Source organism: Coptis chinensis, chromosome 7 (assembly GCF_015680905.1).
Source record: "Coptis chinensis isolate HL-2020 chromosome 7, ASM1568090v1, whole genome shotgun sequence".
In the NCBI taxonomy this organism is placed as follows: Eukaryota; Viridiplantae; Streptophyta; class Magnoliopsida; order Ranunculales; family Ranunculaceae; genus Coptis; species Coptis chinensis.
The window spans coordinates 8884879-8892002 of NC_141462.1; the positions used below are offsets into that span (position 1 = coordinate 8884879).

General features: G+C 31.3%; 1 long non-coding RNA gene across 1 annotated transcript; it reads right to left on the reverse strand.

Annotated features, from left to right (window-relative positions):
* Window positions 1–839: 839 nt before the first annotated feature.
* Window positions 840–1757, reverse strand: LOC147485819 (uncharacterized). Its single transcript, XR_015202703.1, has 3 exons — window positions 1601–1757; window positions 1253–1516; window positions 840–1142 (listed from the first exon to the last, which is right to left on the reverse strand). It is a non-coding gene; the product is annotated as an uncharacterized LOC147485819 (long non-coding RNA).
* Window positions 1758–7124: the final 5367 nt, after the last annotated feature.

Genomic DNA, 7124 nt, shown 5'->3' on the forward strand with positions numbered 1-7124 from the left:
TGACGAGATCTAATCCCTTGATCCTTGTCTAAATATATAAGTTTTGCGTACGTACTTATTTTACGTTAACTTAAGTATGTGTATATATATATACACACACATACATCCCAGCTCCTAGAATGACTTTAAATAAGTACCAAATCTAAAATAACAACAACTTCAACTACAAAATGATTTAAAACCTAATCTTTTGTGTATATGATCTACTAACCATAAATAACATCTCTACAAAAATTCAACTCATTTGATATCCTCTAACTTAGATAAAAATTGTTGTCAACTTTTGAAAAAATATCTAACGGTCCAGAAATGTCTAGTTTTTGTAATCATCTTTTGCCAATGTTAAAAATTGTCAAACGAGTTGAATTTTTGTAGAGATGTTCTTTCTGGTTAGTAGATCATATGTACAAAATGTTAGGTTTTAAATCATTTTGTAGGTGAAGTTGTGGTTGTTTTAGATTTGGTATTTATTTAAAGTCCTTTTAAAAGCCGGGTTGTATATATATATATATATATATATATATATATAGTCCTAACTAGTTATATATAATATATAAAATCATATACTCAAAATATTCAGTCGGATACTAGTTCAGAACATTTCTTTATTCTCTTTCTTCTCTCTCCACTTTATTTCCACAATTCCACACACACTTTTTCTATTCTCTCTCCTCTCTCTCTCTCTCTACTTTACCACCTTTAGAATCCATGGTCTGTGAGAGAATCAACAGGCATCCATTAGGATGAGCTTTAAAAACGCTCTCTACTGCTAATACTTCTCTCTCACGGAATGATCTTGCTGGAGAAATCCATATCATGAATAACTGAACCTCACATCTGAGCTCTCTCCTCAAACTTCTGTGTCAATTCAGTCGACTTGAATATCTCAATCTTTGATAACTGTTTTCTAAACCAAGCAAGCATCAATGAGGAAGATTGCAAATTGTGACCTTCTTAATACATTCCCAATCATCTCTGCAGTTCTATCTAGAATGCTTCCCGTAGATGCTGCCAACTCTAAGCCAGCCGAGTCCAATACCCTAAACCGCAAATCGCCCAACTTGGCAATGCTTTCTCGTATGTCACGAGTAACATGATCATCAGGAGTATTATACACAAGAGCTTCTCTCCTTTGGATGAAACTAAAAAGGCATAGAATGACAAGTTTTAGATTTTTAAAAGTTGCAAGAGATAAAAGTAAAGAATCCGAGCACTTGAAGGGGAAAAATAATGAACTGAAATGGCAACTGACCGATTAAAAAGTGCGGATTTTCCTACATTCGGACGTCCAACCAGGATTACATTAGGAAGGGAGTTGGGGTCAACTTTGGTGAAATCAACAACAGACTTTTATAACCACATTTCTTTCTTGACTCTTTAGTACGAGTAGCATCATGAGACGCAGTTACAGCAGTTCAGTCAATACACAAATGAGGGAGTCCAGAAAATCCAAAATGAGTAGAACATCTCCAAGGGTGCATGGTCGAACTACAGTTGGTATCTCTAGTAGGAGACACTAAATAAATTTCGATTAGGAAAACAATGTAAAATTAACAATATAAAACTTGACAGTGTAAAAATAATGTGCAATCACCATTACCAGTGTTGAGGAGGAGACTGTATGAGACGATAGTGATGATGGGAATGAGCAAATGTTTTATTGGCAAGAAGAAGCCAGAAGTGAGGCATTCAATTCAAATGCAAACACTATATTTTGAGGGGAGAGAGAGCGTAAGAAGTAAAATTAAAGTGGATAGAGTGTGTGGGGTCAGTTGGAGAACAAATGAAAGAAAGATAAGAAAGCCGTGAGGACAAAAAACAAAAGTAACAATGGAGAGAGAGAATTTGTGGGTCGGTACAAAACAATAAAGGGAAATAAAATAGAAAGAGAGGAAAAAGAATAAAGAAAAGTACAATATATATCACGTGAATATTTTGAGTCCTGATTTTGTATGTTACAGACTAGTCCGGACTAGAGCATATATATATATATATATATATATATATATATATATATATATATATATATATATATATATATATATATATATATATATATATATATACCATGGATTCTAAAGGTTCAATAAAGGGAAATAAAAAAGTAGAAATAAAGTGAGAGAGAAAAAGAAATAAAGAAAAATACAATATATATCACGTGAATATTTTGAGTCCTGATTTTGTATGTTACTTAACTAGTCCGACTAGAGCATTTTATATATATATATATATATATATATATATATATATATATATATATATATATATATATATATGAGATTCCTCACACTTTTTATACCATAGTTTATACCACACCCTCCTACAAAATTAGTTAAGGGCTAATAATTTGTGTATATTATCTACTAATCATAGATAGCATCTGCACAAAAATTCATCTTATTTGGAAATCTCTAACCTAGTTAAAAATCATTGTCAACTTTGATTTTTTTTTAACGGCTCAGATTATTCAATTTTGCAATCATCTTTTGACATAGTTAAACATTATCAAATGAGTTGAAATTTTATAGAGGTGATCTTCATGGTTAGTTGAACATATCTACAAAAAACTAGGTTATAGTTCGCATTGTAGGTGAAGTTGTGGGGCATGGTATAAAAAGTATGGTAAACGGATATTTGCTTATTTAGAATTCATTGTCTTAAAATAAGTATGTACTTCTAAGTTAAAAGCAAATATGTAAATAAAACTTCACCTAGACAATGAATTCAAATGTAATTTTTTGTGGATATGATATATTCACCATAAAGATCATCTCTAGCTACAAAGTTTTAGCTCATTTGGAAACCTCTAACCTAAATAAAATATGATTGCAAAATCTCGACATTTCTGAACCGTTAGATTTTTTTTTAAAGATGACATCAATTTTTATCTAAGTTAGAGATTTTCAAATGAGCTGAAATTTTGTGGAGGTGATATTTATAGTGAATATGTCATATCCATAAAAAGTTACATTTGAATTCATTTTATAAGTGAAGTTTTATTAACATACTTATTTTATGTACTTTTAAGATCGGCCCTATATATATACATATTTAGCAAGTTTTTACATTTTTTATTTAATTTACTAATTTGTATTTTTATTTGTGTCCAGGCATCACGTTTATTCATACAGGAACTCTTGAAGAGCATTTAAGAGAAGCTTTGGTACCTAAGGATCACCATAGAGTACTTAATTCGTTAGTGATACACCACCATAACCGATTCGAGACAGCCTATTATCTTGATGCGTGTTTTGTTTTTTTTGTTTTTTTTTTTAATCAAGTGATTTGTTATTATTATTATTTTCTTTTTGCGAGAAGGGAGAGAGAGAGAGTACGTTAGAGGTTTGTGTTTTTGGTTTTGTGCATGTGTGTGTGTTTTTTTCCCCTTTTCGTTGGTCATTTAGTTCAAGTGAATAATTTGTTATTTATTTTTATTAAATAAAGTGATGGTGAGCAATAGCGTACCCCTAGTAATAAGATATATTTTATTTTTTTACATTATATATGTAGGGTACCACAATTATCTCTATTTGAACTAAATATTTTAACTACAAATGATGTTTAATAATGGTAGTTTACCACATATCATATGGGGTATTTTGTAATTTGAGTAAAAGAGGTCAAATATATAAAAAAAAATAAAAATAAACTATGATTATTTTGTGTAAACCCTAAATAGGGGTGATAATTTATGTATTATACTATATATTTATGTATTAGACTATATATTTGTGTAAACCCTAAAAGAAAACCACGTTTTCTTGTTATTTTACATTATATTTATGTATTATACTATAATTATCTAAATTGTATAAAAAAAATCATTAAATTAGTTTTCAATAGGGGATAAATTAGAACATAACATAACATATGTGCTTTTGTAATTGATTTAATGATAGGTATATAAGTCATACATAAAAGCAAATCCAACCTAACACCATAGTTAAGTATGAAAAATGTAGATGTTTTAAGAATATCATTTCTTCCACCATCTCTATCTTTTTTTTTTTTTTTTTTTTTTTTTTTTTTTTTTTTTTTTTTATAGATAGTTAGATACCCTAATTTGGTTCAGAAATGTCACATTTTTCCTTGCGTCAGTCGCAGAAAATGTTGGGCCCGAAGCAGGTCCGATTACTATGGGTTTGGATATATTAGGTCCATAGCTAAAGAATAAAGACCCACAACATTTCTCAAAGACATAGTTAGTTAGCCTATTGGACCTTCTTAAAATTCTTAAGTACCTAAGACACGGGAAATTATAATGTAACACAATGTGTGACACTCGAAGTGTAACCAATGTTTTGAAAACCAAACCGATTTTTTATTAAAATGGTCCAACCGGATTCAACCATGGTTCTTCGACTTGATCGGGCCGATTAATGTTTATTTTGCAAAATTTTAAATAAATTATATACTTACAAAAATAAAATTAATAAATATATGTTTCAATTTAGTATTAAATGTTATTATAAATCAAAATAAAAATATTCTACAAGAAACACATAATAGTATGTTGGTTTGGAGCTTGGATTATCTTGTTTAGATGTTAGATTCGACTCCCCATATTATCAATTTTTCCAAAACAAAAATTATAATAAAGGTGGTTTGGTTTTTAACTGAACCGGTTTGCCAGTTCAACCCCGGTTTAGCTTAGACCGAGGGTTCAACTAGTCTTGATTTTAACCAACTCGAGCCCAAAAATTATCGGTTCCAGTTCAACCACCGGTCCGGTGTAACATACGCCAATGGAAACAACCCATGTGGAAACCAACATAAATAACTGCTAGATAAATTGGTAAACTACTAAAAAGAACCTCCTTCTCCACAATACCATAACCACCGGTTACGACGATGCTGGTGCAATCTTTTTTCTTCTTTATTCCAATAATTTTCTCTTCTCTAACCGACTGCCACCCGCTCACTCACCACCATTATGAATTTCATGATGTTAGAACAAAGATTTGGGTCCTTAATGTGAGAATTTCAAATCAATTGGGTGTTGGAACGAAATATTTAAAATAACCAATTCAATTCCAAAGTAAAACCTTTTATTTTTATTTGCTAAGTTCTAGAGTGAACCATAAAATATGTTAGATTAATTATTTGGGGTGTAAACTTGTTGCATTTTGTTCTAATTAAATTATATTATAGAATAATGAAGAGAAAGAGAGAGATTGCCACAATAAGAAAAATAACGATATAGAGAAGTAGAATAAAAAAGCTCTCAGTCTGGTGGTGGTGATGTTTAAATTAATTTTCAGCACATTCTTTATTTGTTTGTTTTGTGTTTTTTTCGTCTTATTTTTTTGCTTGGAACCGGTTCTCGTGGTATCAAGTTATCTTGTCCATGTGGCAGTATGGTATTTGCTGGTGTTATCAAGTTATCTTGTCCATGGGTGTTGAACGACTCTACCTAAAACAAACTTAGTTGCATTTATTGACTAAAAAACCTGAGTTTGGAGAAGGTTGAATTTCAATAAAATAATTTTTAGAGCAGTTATTTAGACATGTATGACCAATTTTCAAAAAATATTTCAGCAATGCCAAATTGGTTAGGGAAATCATATCTTGTTAAAATCAACCCTGAACTCATTTTGTAAGTGTACTAGTATATTGCCCGTACCGTACGACAATAAAAAAACCCCCCCACCGAAACCCGATTAAAAAAACACCAATTGAAGCCCATTAGAAGCCGGACAAAAAAACCTAACCAAAACATGTAAAATCCTAACCACATTTGTTGACTTCAATAATGATGCAACACTCTTGTTCCATACATAAGCCCTACGATTCGCCACGTCATAAGCTAGATCCAAAAGTTAGGAGATGGTGTTGGATGTCCAGCACCACTCTAATTTATTATATAAATTTTATAAATGGCAGATGTATCAAAAAAATGTACAAAGTTATGCCTATATATCAATTCCCAGAAAGAATTGACTGTAATCTTTCAGGTGATTATGGAGTCTAAATCTCTACTACTTATAAGGGGCGTGGGCGAGTGAGCCATTTGAGCTGTAACTCGGTTCTAACAAGTGTTGTTTTATTGACACGTGTCTAATGTTAGCCATCTGAGCCGGAATTTTGATTTTTTGTGGGACAAAAATTTCTTATGTTCTGAGTGTCTTAGGCTAAGTCCTATATATGGTGCGGCAAAACACCAAATATATATCACATAAATTGTGATTCAATGGTGCGTCAAAACGTTAACTCGCCAATGCTATCGGTATAAGTTTCTCTATCTATACCGCCAATTTTAACGATATAACGTATGCTCTGTGATAAACCATTTTTTAGCAGGTTTATATCAAGTACCTTGCTATCAAATCATGTTCTAATTAGCTTGAGCAAAGATTCGTCCCATGCCTAACTCCTAGCGCACTTGGTTCACAATGTCACGCACTCAAATAATCACAATAAACCTTAATGAGCAAAGGATTTCTTTGATGTTCTTATACTACACTTGAATTACTTTTATTCTAAACTTACAACCTACGTAAACTTGATTTTTAACTACTTATACAAAGAGAAATAAGAGAAATAGAGAGAGAAAGATAAGGATATGAGAATTAACTCCACTCATGCATGCAAGTTTAGAATAACTACCATTTTTAAAGATTTCATTACAAAAACTATATAATCATTTTGGGTTCATAGACAAACCCGATAATAGGACTAGAGTTTGATCCCTAGTGGATTTATCTTATCTCTAAGAAAAGCTACTAGCATGAGGAGTTGTTATGGTACTTTATCTCTAGAAAACCCTAACAAGTCCTAGCTTGTAATCAACATCAACTATTTTGGAGTTGATGTGACAACAAACTAGTGAAAAACTAATAGTACGTAATGAAAGACTTCATTAATAGAGCTTCTCCTCACATGAGCATCATTAACCCTCCACAAGAGAGAGTTTAGCTTATGATCCTTAGAGGTATGAACTAAAAAACAAGAAGAAGAAGTAAGATAGAAACAGGTTGAGAGAGAAGAAGAAGAAGTTTTTATTTTACACTATGGAAATGACTCAGCTCCATTAAAGACTTACAAACTTTCTACTCTCAAACTAAACATGAATTGAATTCTCCCTATGGAATGAAATTCCATTTTACTTAGAATATTTCCTCATG